General features: G+C 39.7%; 1 protein-coding gene and 1 pseudogene across 2 annotated transcripts in view; one reads left to right on the plus strand and one right to left on the minus strand.

Moving 5' to 3' along the window:
- Window positions 1-16652, plus strand: part of ABHD17B (abhydrolase domain containing 17B, depalmitoylase) — a 56974-nt gene that overhangs the window by 15208 nt on the left and 25114 nt on the right. The window lies entirely within an intron of this gene.
- Window positions 3839-4828, minus strand: LOC123952615 (annotated as a pseudogene).

A 16652-nucleotide genomic window follows, 5' to 3' on the forward strand; every position in this document is an offset into this window, starting at 1 on the left:
GATTATCTTTATTTTGCCAAGTAGGAAGTTATGTTACTGATGTAGAGAAACAATTACTTTTAAACATAGTCGAGTGTTGATATTTAACTGAAGGATGTGGTTTACACATTTTGCAATATGATAACCATTTGTTGATTTTCTGCTTTCTTAATAGTGTGTTTGACATACCTCCATGTAGTAGGTTGAAATGTGTGCCTGTTTGAGGCTTGTTTTTGAGAATTTAAGTTTGTAATCTTTAAATAAAGTTACTAAGTTCCTGTACTCTACTTAAGTCACTGGTACATAGGCTTTTAGGCAGTTTCCTGAACAACTGCATCATCCTAGTATATGTGTAAGGAACTACAGTTGTTTCTATAGCTTGTTGAGCAGAGATTTGTTTTTAAATTTTTCATTTTTCTAATTCTTCCCTGTCCCAATTTTTTCCCCTTCTTTCTACTACACACCCTTTTGTTTTGTTCTCTCACTATTATACCTTTACCTGTATTATTGTCCCAGCCTGGAGAATTTTCCCTTTGCTTTTGGAAATCACATCCTAGTTTAAAGTTGTAAGTCCACAAAGTTTTTTTCTAATTACGGATACCTACTTTTGACTGATTTCTGAAGCTTAAAATCTACCCCACATTACATAATACTTAATTTTTATAAGATGAAAAGACCCTGTACAGCATTGATTTATTAATAATAAATTATATTCATTTATTCATTATGATATATTTGAAATGTTGACTACCAATTTACAAAAGAGCACATGAATTTAGAATTCAAAGAGACTTGGGCGCCTGGGTGGCTCAGTGGTTTAAGCCACTGCCTTCGGCTCAGGTCATGATCTCAGGGTCCTGGGATCGAGTCCCACGTCGGGCTCTCTGCTCGGCAGGGAGCCTGCTTCCCTCTCACTCTCTCTGCCTGCTTCTCTGCCTACTTGTGATCTCTCTCTGTCAAATAAATAAAATAAATAAATAAATAAATAGAATTCAAAGAGACTTGAATGAACATGAGGCCAGTTACCTTAATGTTTTCAAATGAGGAAACAAACTCAGCAGTTTAGTGGCTCGTCTAAAGTCTGGAAGAATTTTAACTGAGTCCTAATTTACTAAATACGTTTTTGTTTTCTTTAGGCATTTAAACCTTTCTTCTTTGAAATATTCTAATTTGTGTTATGTGCTCCTTAAGAAAATGTATGCAAAAGGTAAAATTTTCATGTTTGAAGAAATGTTGATTTGTTGGGATAGGAAAAGTATTAGGTATAAGTGACAGTGACAAGTGTCTACTACACATTTTATAGGAGTAGTGGTAAATTCCTCACAGTTTTACTTACTGCTGAGTATAGCTAAGGAAAAGTAGTTAGCAAGCAGAAGAAATGGAAGTGGTGGCGATGGCAGTTTGTGGAGGTGGCCAGACTGTTGGTAGACAAACTGAAGTCCATATTAAGTAAGAATTGACTGACTTGTTACACAATCTGTGTAAAGAGAGGCAGTGTTCTTGTTAAGGAATATAATACTTATATGGAGACTGCATAAATGCCATAATCCCCCTTTTATCCCTATATAAAGGCCTTGTGTATCATATATATGGAGAAGGGATTGATAGATAAGAGGAATATACTTTCATGCTGCTTATCATGCAGTTCTGTGGTTTGTTTTCCACATGGTTGGTAAAAATACCTTTTTAAAAATTATTATTTGTAGGAACAGTTGAAATTGTACTCTGATCTACTCTGAAGCCATGTGGTTTGGGGGTTTGGTGTGGTTTGTTGTTTTTTTTTTTGTTTTTTTTTTGTTTTTTTAAATGCTGAAACAGATTTATATCTTCCCCCACTTCTCTGTACTGCTTTATTAAGTAAGTGGTAGGGTAACACTGACTCAATTTAAATAACTGAAATCTGGGGCACCTGGGTGGCTCAGTCAGTTAAGCGTCTGCGTTTGGCTCAGATCATGATCCCCCGGTTCTGGGATCAAGCCCTGCATCGAGCTCCTTGCTCCAGGAGGAGCCTGCTTCTCCCTCTCTCTTTGCCTGCTACTCCCCCTGCTTGTGCTCACTCTCTCTGTCAAATAAACAAAATATAATTAATAAATAATTGAAATCTCACTCCTTCACCAAGTAAACATTCTTAGGAGTTTATATCTCAACCTGGCGATTCACAGACCTGTACCTCTGGGGCTAATAATACATTATATGTTGATTAAAAAATTTTTTTAAGAAGTTTATATCTCAGAACTGGCCTAGTGGAAGAGCCTTTAATTTTGAGAATTAGTGTTTAATACATATATGCAGACTTGACCACTTCCATTTTAAGTGTATCCTATAAGACAGCAGAATGCCATCATAACAAGGAAGGCAGTTGAAATTTCTTTTCTTTCAAAAAGGAGTCTTTGAACAAAAAGTTAAAGCAGAAGCTAAAAGCTAAAGAAACCAAGGAAAAAGGTAACCAGAAATTAGACTCTGGGGTGCACGTTCATGCACCTGCTCGCTCGCGCTCTCTCTCTCTCAAATAAATCTTTAAAAAGAAAGGAAGGTTATGGGGCTCCTGAGTGGCTCAGTGGGATAGAGCCTCTGCCTTCGGCTCAGGTCATGATCCCAGGGTACTGAGATCCAGCCCCGCATCGGGTTCCCTGCTCAGTGGAGAGCCTACTTCCCCCTACCATTCCCCCTGCCTGTGTTCCCTCTCTCTCTGTCAAATAAATAAATAAAATCTTTAAAAAAATTTAAGAAGCCTATATGCTAGAATGTAAAGTAAGTGCAATTGAATAAGCCTTTGATGTTAGAGATAAGGAGGCTGAGATTCAGGGGGAAATGACTTAGCTGATGTCTCAGAGCTTGTTAGTATCAGAGCAGGGAGTAGAAACTTTTCTAATTCATAGACCAGGGTTCTTTATGCTATACCACAAACCAGTTAATGATTTTTTTTTTTTTTAAAGGCAGGAGGGGGTCACCTGGGTGGCTTAGTTGTTTAAGCACCTTCCCCTCAGATCATAATCCTAGGGTTTTGGGATTGAGTCCTGCCTCCGTTGTCCTTGCTCCGCAGGGATCCTGCTTCTCCCTCTGCCTGCCTATGACTGACCCTGCTTGGGTGCTTGCACATGCATGGTCAGTCTCTCTCTCTCTCTCTCTCTCTCTATGACAAATAAATAAATAAAATCTTTTAAAAGACGTCAAGATGAAACCTTGTATCTTGTTAAATTTAGACAATATTCAGTGTTTATACCTTTATGTGTTCTTCTGATTTTTAAAATAAATGATTTTGTTGACATTTCTTCCTCACTTGTGACAAGAGGCTCATGATTTTATCCAGATATTGCACATCGTTATAGCCTTGGTTTTATGTCTGAGGATGTATTTCTCTGCTAGATAATTGCATATCTCATGTGTAACAAGGTTATAAGAAGTTAATAATGTGGAGCAGTTAAAGCCTTCTGAGGCAACTGTTAATAGTTTGTAACTTATTGGAGCTTCTGCTTATAGAAAGAGAGCTGCAGCTTTTCTTAGATTAGTCTTTAAATAAGAAGGGCAAATCAATCTATCCGCATTAATTGGCACTTAAAGTTATTTCTAGTTATAAATTTATGTGTTTTCTTATTGTTCCCTACTACTTTGTGGAAGTCTACTAGGAGACATCCCATGCCTTAGTTTAGTCTAGGATGTTTTCCATATTACCAGCACCAAAGCTCCTGGAAGAGATACATAAAACTTTCCTAACCTGATTCAACTTCTTCATCTTGGAAAAAGCACCTTTCTTGTACCACCATGAAAAATGTGTACATGGACTTGATCAATTTTTCTCTATTCTAGTTTTCTTTTTACTCTTCCCATTTGCCTTTTATTTTTTTTAATAGGCTTTAATTCATTTATTTTCTTGTATAAAGTATATAATGGCCACAGCAGGAGCCTGACTCCTCTATATGGGGATTCTGGTGTGGGTCATTGCCAGGTGGGCAGTGAATTTTTTTTTTTTTTTTTGAGTCTATTTATTCATTTGGGAGAGGCAGATTCCCCCACTGAGCCTAGAGCCTAACATGGGGCTCTACTCAGAACCTGGGGAGCCCAACGTAGGGCTCAATCCCGGGACCTGGAGATCATGACTTGAGCCGAAGGCAGATGCCCAACCATCTGAGCCCGCCAGGTGCCCCAGTCAGTGAATTCCTGATAGGGAAACTCTGTGAATGTGGTCTGTTTCTAGAGTTGGTGAGCTAGCTATAAGACTTGGGAATAGCATCAAAAGTGGCCTTGGTGAAGTGGCAGTGCAGTCCCTGACTGAGGGGCACCTGTCATCTGTACTGGCCACCATCAGTAGCTTCTTGGGTATAGGACCTATGGCAGTGCCAGTGCCCCTGGGGCCAGGGATGAGGTGCCCCAGCACAAAGCCACAGTGGCCAGTCATCATGCATGGGACAGTGTGGTGTTGTCGATCTTGTTCCCCAAGTAGCCTCACCACACAGGTCTATGGAAAGCTTGTCAGGGATCATGACCCCACAGATGGCAACCTCTTTGAACCATTTAACACCTAGAGTGCCATATCCGTTGTCATCTCCAGTGGCAACAAATGCCTTGAACTTGGTCCAGTGGCCAGCACAGATCTGCTTTTGCACCAACATAGTCTTCAAAACCTCATTCTGATGTCCCCAGGGAAAAAAATCAGTGATCTCAGATTCCTTGATGTGCAAGGAGAAGAAGTAGATCTCTAGGACTTGATCTTCATTTCCTTCACTAGGTGGCCCAGCTTGGTAACAGGGATCTACTTATCCTCAGCCTTGCCTCTGCAAGCTCTGCAGTCTTGGGGGGCTCCAGCCACTGCTGCCACCCCGACACTGGATGCTGCTGCAGAAGCCATCATTGTGGCCTTCCATTCCAGGGCCCTCCGCCATTTGGTATTTTCTCGGAGAAGAAGGATATTTGCCTTTTAAAAGATGGGGAGAGAGTGATAGTCTCTTGTCCTGAGAAAAGGGTTTGTATACGTCTTTTAGAAGATAAACATATATGTTCCTGTTTCTTCAGTTGATATTAGCATGATAATTTTAGTATCATTTTACAAATCTTCTGTGGAAAGCTGGCAGACTCTACAAATCTGGCATCTCATTATGTTCACAGACTCAAACTCTAATCCTCTCCTCTTCCCAGTATCTGTAAATCTATATTTTCTAAAGGTTGTATTTATTTATGTGAGAGAGTGAGCAAGAGAGAGAAAATGAGCAGGGCTAGAGGGAGAAGCAGGCCCATCTGCTGAGCAGGGAAGCCTCCATGGGACCTGAGCCGAATGAAGGCAGATGCTTAACAGACTGAGTCACCCAGGCACCCCTGTAAATCTTGTTTTTTAGAATTACAGTGTCTTGACCAAGTTCTCTGGAACCTCCACTGGGTAAGGTCAGAATTAGGGATATTGCTTACTGCACAGGTAAAGGCATATCCTGAAACCAAGAATAGGAAGTCTGGGGACGCCTGGGTGGCTCAGTGGGTTAGGCCTCTGCCTTTGGCTCAGGTCATGTTCTCAGGGTCCTGGGATGGAGCCCTGCATCGGGCTCCCAGCTTTGTGGGTAGTCTGCTTCTCCCTTTGACCTTCTCCCCTCTCATGCTCTCTCTTACTGTCTCTGTCTCTTTCTCAGATCTTTTTAAAAAAATATTTTGGACCTTTCTTCTAAAAAACTTTGCATATGGTTTGAGGGGCCGTTGGACCAGAGATATTCTTAATAGTGGTGGTATTTCAGGTAGTTTTCAGGTTTGACCCAAGCTGATAACATGGTGAATTTTCATGGAATTGATTAAATAAATAGTACCTAGCTCAGAACCATCCAGATAAGGGTTTGCCCATTATCAAGCCTGAGATCAATATTTCACAATATGTTAACCTGACAGCTGCCATAGAGGGTAGAATAAGAAATAAGAAGCATTTCGTTAGGCATTAGAATATTGACAAGATGGTATCATAGAGGCTAAAGGACTTGATACATTCTTCACATTGCCCAGGCTGCAAAGAGAGGTAATGTAGCAATTTTCTACCTTACAGATAAATATTGGCTTAGAGCAAAAATATTTCAAGTTCCTAAAATAAAACTATATATATTAATTTTTCAAAAAATTTAAATTTAAGCATTACCTACAATTCTCCAAACCTAAAATTTATTAGACATTTTATATTGGTAATATTCTGAATATTGGTAGCACCCTGAATCATCACTAAAAAATTCAGTTTCCACTCTGTATTTTTTAAAAGGTATCTTCTAAAAGTACGGAAATGTATATGAATGGCCCAGGAACAACTGTTTCAAGAAGCTAGACTTCCTGGGCTTAAAAAGGTTTCTTCTTTATTATATTATTAACCAACTGAACAACTTTGTAAATTACCAACTATTTATTAACCCCAAGGATGTGTCTGTCCTTAATGTTACGAACCTTATCCCAGATAACATCTTCCATTGCATATACTTAACATTCAAGTATGCCTACTTCTAGCAATGGCTGCCACACAGAAGTAACTCAAAGACTATGTTAGCTGAGCTTAAGATTGTAAAACAAAGCAAATGAAATAGTATTATCACTGATTTTTCATATTGAAGAACCTAAATTTGCAGGCTTGAAATTTTGGTAAGTTATGAAAGCCAAGCTACTGTTTATAAAAATGTAATTACATATAGATAGGTCTTACAAAACCTTAACGTCCCTGTAAAATAGAGGCCATTATCATCCCCCTGGCCCAATTTACAGAAGAAGAAACAGAAGTTTACATTTCCCAAGATGACAAATCAGTAAAGCCAAGATTCATATTCAGCATTTTGGGACCAGAGTTCATGCTCTTAATTGTGGAGTTAAATTAATGTGTGAGATGGGGTACCTGGGTGGCTCAGTCAGTTAAATGTTGGACTTGATTTCAGCTCAGGTCATGATTTCAGGTGGTGGGACGGAGCCTGGTGTGGGGCTCCACACCCAGCGTGGAGCCTACTGGGATTCTCACTCTCCCTGCTCCCACCCCACCCACACACGGATGCATGGCTGTGTGCCTGTGCACTTGTTCTCTCAATAAATAAGTATGGGAGAATGAAGAATGAGTGTTTTACTACGATGTGAATGTAGAGAGTATAATGAGTCCAGTGGAAGAAGAAAAATAAGAATGAAAGAGCTTCCCATTTCATGTACAAAAAATAATCTGAGACTGGATGAAGAAAATAAAGGTGAGATAGTTGTTCAGAATGAGAGTATCTGAGGAAAGAGGAAGGAAGTGGTTTTGGCCAACAGATGGCAAAAAATAAGTAAAATCTGAACTGGTATCTGTATATTCACAGCTTTACTGCTCTTGTGAAGTTGAGGTCACTTTTTTTTTTTTTTTAAAGATTTTATTTATTTATTTGACAGAGAGAGATCACAACTAGGCAGAGAGGCAGGCAGAGAGAGAGGAGGAAGCAGGCTCCCTGTGGAGCAGAGAGTCCGATGCGGGGCTCGATCCCAGGACCCTGAGATCATGACCTGAGCCGAAGGCAGCGGCTTAATCCACTGAGCCACCCAGGCGCCCCGAGGTCACATTTTTTTATAGGTATTACATAGAAGTGATGTCTTTCATTGGGCTTCAAATGTGTAAAGATTCTAGGAAGTCTTTGGATATATGCTTTAATATTACCAAATTTCTGTTCTAAAAATTGTGCCTGAAATGGACCACCAAATGGTTGTCAAAGGTGGCATCTGTTTGCTGTAACACCTATACTCCCAATCCATGGGGATTTGTCATTTGGGTTAACTTTGATATGTTAATGAATGTAAGTGATAGTCCCATGGGATGCTGATGAGTGGCACTGAATCTAGAAATCAGTTTGGGAGAACTGAAATCTTAGAGTGTTTGTATTCCTGAATAAGATATCCCTATTTACATCTTTCTTTAAAATTCTGTTTTCTAGTTCTTTGTTGAAGTATAGAAATGCAGTATGTTTTTGTGTACTTAGTACATGACAGCTTTGTAAATCCTTATTCTTTCATTGCTATTTCTTCCTTTACTGCACTGGCCAGAATTCTGTCACACTGTCCATGACCATGTAAGCTCGAGGTCTTAATGGTGAAACACTGACAGTATTCTTTTTTTGAAGTATAATTTTCCTACAGAATTTTTATGGATGTCCTTTAGAGATTAAGGAAATTTCCTTCTAGTTTTCTAAGACCCTTAATGGGATAAAATCCACAAAGCCAACCTGGCATTTGTGGAATAGTCCTAATTTGGTGATCATGTAAAATTTCTTCATGCATTGCTAGACTCACTTTGCTCATAGTTTGTATAGAATTTTTTCATTTACATTAATGATTGAGAATGGCCTTTCATCTGAAGGCAGTGGCTTAACCCACTGAGCCACCCAGGCACCCCCAAGAGTCATTGATTATGAAGAGTCATTGAGTAAATGGGTAGTAGAGTCCAGATGGGAGAGATGAAAGTTCTGGAGAAGACTGGTAGGCATGACTGCACAACAGTGTAAATGTCCCTAATGCCATAAAATTATACACTTAAAAGATGCTTAAAATGATAAATGTGATGCATATTTTGCCACAATTTTTAAAACTAAGTATCGTTTCCCCACAGTGGCCAGGAGATAAAAAGAAATGATTCTTTTTTTTTTTAAGAAGATTTTTTTTTCTTTTTTAAGGATTTTTAAAGGGTTTTTTTCTTTCATTTATGTGACACAGAGAGACAGCAAAAGAGGAACACAAGCAGGGAGAGAGAGAGGGAGAAACAGGCTCTCTGCTGAGCAGAGAGGGGAGTCTGATGCAGGGCTCAATACCAAAACTCTGGGATCAGGACCTGAGCAAAAGGCAGACACTTAACTGAGCCACACAGGCATCCCAGAAATCACTCATTTTGGAAAGTAGAGCTGTGAGATCTCTCTCACCCCCTCACAAATGCCTGCACTCTCCTCCACCTTACTGCCTGCCTCCCCATTACAACTTATTAACTATAACTTGCCTAATATAAATTAATGCGCTTGTTGAGGTGCTTTGTTTTTAGTGGTGGGGGGAAGCTTTGAGAATCTCTGAAGTTTTTCAAGTTACAAATTTCTTTACATGCTGTGAAATATTGAGTGAATCGATGTATGAGAATTTAAAAGCATCTTAGTCACAAAGTTGCAGAACTAGAAGCAACCTTAACATCTAGTTCAAATTTCTCATTTTATAGAAGAACATTATGTATAAAGAGACCTACTTTCCTAAAGTCACCAACGTTTTAATAGTAAAACTACCACCGAAACCCAGGTTACATAATTCTTAGCTTAGTGGTTTCTGGCCTATCCTATGCTCAATGGAAGAATTTACTTGTTAGAAGTCCTGATTGTATTACTAGATCGAATAGTTAAAGCTGTACATGTTCTTGAGTATTTGTAAAGTATATTCTGTTCCCACTGAATATAATAAACAAAGACACTTGTTTTGTGTCATAGGCAGAGGTGAGTGCTTGCGCGCGCGCGCGCGCGCGTGTGTGTGTGTAAGGTGTATGTGAGAGAGGGATTTGAGATTTGAGTCTGATTCTCACATAGTCTATGCCCAGAAATCCTCTTTATTATACTAGTAAATGTGAACAGTCATTGAGGAAGCAATCCTACAGCATGAAAATCCAAGGTAAACAAAGGAACAAGCACCCAAAAAACACAGATGGACAGAACAACAAAAATTTGTCTTCATTACTATTCCAAGAGAGATTTGAAAGGATGTGTTCCCATAAAACTAAAACCGATTCCTAATGTTAAAGTGATTCTAGGAACGCCTGAGTGTTCTCAGTCCACTAAGCCGTCATCTTTTTTTCTTTTTAAGGTTTTTTTTGTTTGTTTGTTTGTTTGTTTTTGACAGAGAGAGGTCACAAGTAGGCAGAGAGGCAGGTAGAGAGAGAGGGAGAAACAGGCTCCTCACTGAGCAGAGAGCCCGATGCGGGGCTCAATCCCAGGACCCTGAGATCATGAGCCGAAGGTAGAGTTTTAAGGTGTTATTTGTTTGTTTGTTTGTTTTTGGGTTTTTTTGTTTTGTTTTTTTTATTAGCTAAGCCATCATCTTGATTTCAGCTCAGGTCATGATCTCACAGTTATGGGATTGAGCGCCCCCTGTTAGTTCCATGCTCTGTATGGAGTCTGCTTCAGATTCTTTGTTGTCCTTGCCTTCCCCTTCTGCCCCTCCCCACTCACCCACGTGCTTTCTCTCGGAATAAATGAAATCTTTTAAAAGTACAAATAAAACTAATTCTACACTCTAGAACACCAAAGTCATGATCTGTGAGATAAACTATAAGAAATTTCTTAGAGGGCGCCTGGGTGGCTCAGTGGGTTAAGCCACTGCCTTCGGCTCAGGTCATGATCTCAGGGTCCTGGGATCGAGTCCCACGTTGGGCTCTCTGCTCAGCAGCGAGCCTGCTTCTCTCTCTCTGCCTGCCTCTCTGTCTACTTGTGATCTCTCTCTGTCAAATAAATAAATAAAATCTTTAAAAAAAAAAAAAAGAAATTTCTTAGAGCATGGAGCTGAAAGAGATGGGGAAAAGGAGAGAAGTTTATAGATATAATGCATAATCTTAGAATTCCTAATGAACAGAGAAGGCAGAGAAGAAATTTTTTTAAAAAGTAGAAGAAAAATTCTCTGAGCTGAAGAAAAGTCCTGGGGCTTTTGATCAAAAGAACCTGTTAAATACAAATAGAATGGATACAAAATAACACACATGTTGAGCTAAAGATAAAGGAAAATCTCATAAATTTTTTGTGGCAAAGAGATAGGAATCACTTCAAAAAACAAAAATCAGATAGGTATTGATCACCATGGGATGGGATACTAGATGATGTGGGTGAATGATTTAAATTTTGAGGAAAAGTTTTAAAATGAACTTAAAATTCTGAAGCATGCCTAGTTTGTCCTAGGTATGAAAGCAAAATAACATTTTTTTGAAAGTGTGCTTAAAAATGTGGCTTACTTCATAAGGTCCTTGAGAAGGAGGCAGAACAAAGTACTTGGAGATGTATTCCAACAAAATCAAACAAATCCCACCTTTAAAAGGTTAAAAACTTAAAATTAAGAAATCAGTGAAAGTGTGTGATGAAAAATTAAATCCTGGTTCAGAATGAGGATAGAGAAAAATGGGATAAATTCTCTGAATCTTTTATAATGAGGGTACATTGTACTAAAGGATAAATATGAGTACAGTAGTAAACACCAGAACTAAAAACAAATGACCCAAAGTTGTAACGTCTGGATTTTAGCCTTAGTTTTTAGCCTGGCGGTGAGATTTATTTATTTATTTATTTTTTTAACCTCCTGTGTGGCTTGAATTTTTTTTTTAACTCTTAGGAATTTAAAGTGAGATAACAGTAATGTGAGTTCTCTTTGGAAAAGCTTGTGTTCATTATTATAGTCAACAGTAGTAAATTTTCTGAAGTTTATGACTTCTTCACTTAGATCATATTGTGCTATAGAGGGTATTTTTTCTTTTTAAAGATTTTATTTATTTATTTATTTATTTGACAGACACAGTGAAGGAGGGAACACAGGAGGGGGAGCGGGGAGGGAGAAGCAGGCTTCCGGCTGAGCTGGGAACCCCATGCTGGGCTGGATCCCAGGATCACCACCCTTGAGCCAGAGATAGATGCTTAACAACTAAGCCACCCAGGCACCCTGCTATAGAGGGTATTATATGCTGTGTAATACATTGAATAGGTGTTTGTCTGAGAAGTTTCCCAGAAAAAAATTTTACTTCTTATAAATGGAGGAGAGAATAATGTGTATTCTTTGCATTGTCTCTACCAGTGTACTATGGCAGCTTTTCTGTGATCTTTGAGGTAGGTATGTTTTGGAGTCTTTGAGGAGAGGTGCCAAAAATCTATGATTAAGGGAGGAAAACATGTGCCTGCTCATGTTTTAGTTTATGCCCAGCAATGTGGACAGATGTGACATTGAAAGCTAAGTTATAATTCATTTCCCAGTCAACAAAAGCTTTATGGGAGTCTGTACTATTGACCTAAGTAAAAATCCGCAACCTGTCCTACTTAATCATTGGGAAGGCTTGATTTGCTTGTTAGGGCTTTCTTTACCTAAGTGGATCATCAGGATTGTAATATTTAGAATTCTCTATGGGTTACATTCAGAAATTACTTGGCTAATAGTCACAAATGTCTTTATAGTTTTTTTTAGTAAAGAAAAAATTTGGGGGTGCCTGGGTGGCTCACCCATTAAGCGGCTACATTCAGCTCAGGTCATGATCCTGGGGTCCTAGGATCGAGCCCCAACATTGGGTTCCCCGCTCAGCGGGAAGCCTGCTTCTCCCTCTCCCACTACCCCTGCTTGTGTTCCCTCTCTCGCTGTGTCTCTCTCTGTCAAATAAACAAAATCTTTTTATTTTTTATTTTTTTAAAGATTTTGTTTATTTATTTGACAGAGATCACAGGCAGGCAGAGAGAGAGTGGAAGGGAAGCAGACTCCCCGCTGAGCAGAAAGCCTGATGCGGGGCTCGATCCCAGGACCCCGGGATCAGGACCTGAGCCGAAGGCGGAGGCTCTAACCTATTGAGCCACCCAGGCGCCCCTTTATTTTTAATTTTATTATTTTTTAAGGTTTTATTTACTTATTTGACAGAGATCACAGGCAGACAGAGAGGCAGGCAGAGAGAAAGGGAAGCAGGCTCACCGCTGAGCAGAGAGCCCAATGCGGGGCTCTATCCCTGGACCCTGGGATCATGACCTGAGGCGAAGACAGAGGCTTTAACCCACTGAGACACCCAGGTGCCCCAAAAGTCTTTTTTAAAAAAAGAAAAAATTTTTATTTATTTGAGAGAGAAGGAGTAGAGGGAGAGGGAGAAGCAGATTCCCTGCTGAGCTGGGAGCCGGATGTGGGACCTGATCCCTGGACTCTGGGATCATGACCTAAGCTGAAGGCAGGCCTTAACCAACTGAGCCACCCAGGCACCCCTGTTTTTATAGTTTCTTACGTTTGCTTGCAGTTCCAGTATATGGAGACCCTTTGAAGAATGTGAATCCATTTGACACGTCAAAAGCATGCATTAAAATGTATAGTTGACCTAATTGATTTGTTTTGCTCATTTTCAATAAAGTGGCTTTCACATTAAAATTGGGTTAAATGCAGAGAATACCAGAACATTAATTCACAGGAGTGTGTGCACCCCAGTGTATAGCAATGTATAGCAGCCTTATCTACAGTAGCCAAATTAAGGACCCATGTGTCCCTCAACTGGCAAATGGATGAAGATGTGGTTATACAATGGAATATTAGCCATGAGAAAGAATGAAATCTTGCCATGTGCAGTTACATGGATGGAGCTAGAGGGTATAATACTGAGTGAAATAAGTCAGAGAAAGACAGATACCATATGATTTCATTCATATGTGGAATTTAAGAAGCAAAACAAGAAAAGCGGGGGTAAGAGGGGCAAACCAAGAAACAGATTATTTACAGGGAACAAACTGGTGATTATGGGAGAGGGTGTTGGTGATGGGGATTTAAGAAGAGTGCTTGTGGGGCGCCTGGGTGGCTCAGTGGGTTAAAGCCTCTGCCTTCTGCTCAGGTCATGATCCCAGGGTCCTGGGAGCGAACCCCACATCGGGCTCTCTGCTCCGCGGGGAGCCTGCTTCCTCCTCTCTCTCTAACTGCTTGTGATTTCTCTGTCAAATAAATAAAATTTTTTAAAAAATCTCTTTAAAAAAAAAAAAAGAAGAGTGCTTGTGATGAGCACCAGGTGTTACATAGAAGTGTTGAATCACTATACTGTATACCTGAAACTAATACTACACTGTGTTAACTAACTGAAATTTAAATAAAAAGGGGTCCCTGGATAGCTAAGTCAGTAAGTATCCAACTGTTGATTTCAGCTCCTGTTATGATCTCTGAGTTAGAGTTCTGAGATCGAGCCCCATATCAGGCTCCACACTGGACATGGAACCTGCTTAAGATTCTCTCCCCCTCAACCCCACTTGCACAAGTGTTCGGTCTTTAAAAAAAAAAAAAAAAAAAAAAACCTTAAAAAAAGAATTGGGCTAGATGTTGTAATGTTTTGTCTAAATACATTCTTCTAAAACTGTATTGTGTAGGTAACCTCATTTAGTTCTGTGTCATTTGCAGTTTTCAGTAAGAAGATCTATAGAAATTGCTTGTACATACCAGGAAGGAAAGAGTCCAACATTTCAAGGTAGTATGAATAGAAGTATAAAAGCTCTTGTTCTGGATTGGCTGGATTTGAAAGGTTCTAGTTGAGCGTTGCCCAACAGAGCTTTCTGCAGTGATGGAAATGTTCATTCTACACTATGCAATTTGGTACGCATTAGTCATAGGTGACTCCTGTGACTGAGGAACTAAATATTTAATTTCAGTTAATTTCAATTTAAGTAGCCATACATAGTTAATGGCACCTGTATTAGTGTAGTAGTAAGAAACTGAGGGAAAACATAAATATAGAAATAGTTACATGGACCTATGTTAGGCCTTCTGGTCCAAATTAGTTTGGAACAGCTTATAGGCTCTCTAGCTTCCTCACTTCTGATCTTCTGCTCTTTACTGCTGAACCTTTTTTTTTTTTGAACTAAAAAATTAGTTTCATAACCAAATTTTAGGATTGAGACTTTTTTAGCAAGACTTTTCCTTTTTATTCATCTTTTCTTTATATTTAAATTAAATTAATTAGCATATAGTGTAATATTTGTTTCAGGGGTACAGGTCTGTGATTCATCAGTTTATATATAATACCTAGTGCTCATTACAGCACATACACCTACAACACATACCCTCCCCAGTGTCCTTCACCCCATTACTACATTCCCCCACCCCTCTCCTCTCCAACCTTTCAGTTTGTTTCCTAAGATTAAAAGTTCCAGTGCTGGGATTGAGGCTTTTGATAACTCTGGTAGATTCTTGTCATCTTCACCTCAACTATTTTTGTGTGTCTATCCCCAATTCTTAACCACCAGTGGAACAGAATCTTATTTGACAGCGCGCCGGTAATTTTTTCCTAGTTGGGGGTGCCTGGGTGGCTCAGTGGGTTAAGACTGTGCCTTCGGCTCAGGTCATAATCTCAGCATCCTGGGATCAAGCCCTACATCAGCGGGGAGCCTCCTTCCCCCTCTCTCTCTGTGTCAAATAAATAATCTTTTTAAAAAAAAAATGTTTTTCCCTAGTTGGGAAACTCCTCTAAATTTTTCTAAACTCATAGTTATAAAGGCATCTCTGCAGTTTACCAATAAAACCATGTATCCAAAGGTGTTTTCAGGTGACTCATTGGCCCAGTTACTCTCTAAGTATTTCTAGAATCTTACTAGTAAATTTTTTTAAAGACTTTATTTATTAAAGTAAGAGAGCAGGGGTGGGGGCAGGGGCAGAGGAAGAAACAGACTCTCCACTGAGCAGGGAGCCCACTGGGGCTGGATCCCAGCACTCTGGGATCACCACCCCAGTAAAAGGCAGGCATTTAACTGAATGAGCCACCCAGGCGCCCCAAGAATCTTACTAGTATTTAAAAAGTATAACTCTTAACCTAAAAAAATAACTGACATGATGCCTTTTTCAAAGAAAATCGTTTTGCCAAAATTTCTCTTTTCAGTTTGAAGTATAAAAAATAGGGTACAGAGTACTTCAAAGAAATTTTTCCTTGGGGCTCCTGGGTTAGTGCCGAGTCAGCCTCAGTTTCTCTCTCCCTCTGCCCTTCACCCCCATGTACTCGCATGCTCTCTCTAAAATAAATCTTTAAAAATATTTTTTTCTTGGGGCGCCTGGTTGGCTCAGATGGTTAAACGTCTGCCTTCAGCTCAGGTCATGATCTCCAGGTCCTGGGATCCAGCCCCATGTCAGGCTCCCAGCTCATTGAGGAGTCTCCTTCTCCCTCTCCCTCTCACCCTGCTTGTGCTCTCTCTCTCTCTTTCTCTGAAGAATAAATAAAATATTTCTGAAAAATGAGGATAATTGTAAAAAGAAAAATTGTTTTTAAAAATTGGGGGGCAGGCACCTGGGTGGCTCAGTGGGTTAGAGCCTCTACCTTCGGCTCAGGTTATCACCCCAGGGTCTTGAGATCGAGCCCCGCGAGCCACACATCGGCTCTCTGCTCAGTGGGGAGCCTGCTTCCCCCTCTCTCTCTGCCTGCCTCTCTGCCTACTTGTGACCTCTCTCTTTGTATTAAATAAATAAATAAAATCTTAAAAAAAAATTTTTTAATAAAAATATTTTTTTCTTAAGGTTTTAAGTGTCTGTTCCCATGTTAGCACAGATCTTGTGGGGTGTCTCAGATGGTGAAGTGCCTTTGCTGCTGAGTGCTATATATAATGGTCCAAAAGAAGGCGGCAATAAAACCTGCCCCCAAAAGAAAACAAACCACATTTCTGCATAAGGCATATGCAAATAAGATAGAAAATGTCTTAAAAAAAAAAAAACTAGCTTTGGGGTACCTGGGTGGCTCAGTGGGTTAAAGCCTCTGTCTTCACCTCAGGTCATGATCTCAGGGTCCTGGGATCAAGCCCCGCATCGGGCTCCCTGCTCAGCGGGGAGCCTGCTTTTTCCTCTCTCTCTCTCTGCCTACCTTTCTGCCTACTTGTGATCTGTCAAATAAATAAATAAAATCTTAAAAAAAAATACACCTAGTTTCTAAATTACACTTACTTTGATCATTGTAAGTACTTTGGATGCGGTCTTAACTAAAAAAGCATGCTGCCAAACTCTTTTTAAGGTGA

Source organism: Meles meles, chromosome 11 (genome assembly GCF_922984935.1).
Source record: "Meles meles chromosome 11, mMelMel3.1 paternal haplotype, whole genome shotgun sequence".
Lineage (NCBI taxonomy): Eukaryota > Metazoa > Chordata > Mammalia > Carnivora > Mustelidae > Meles > Meles meles.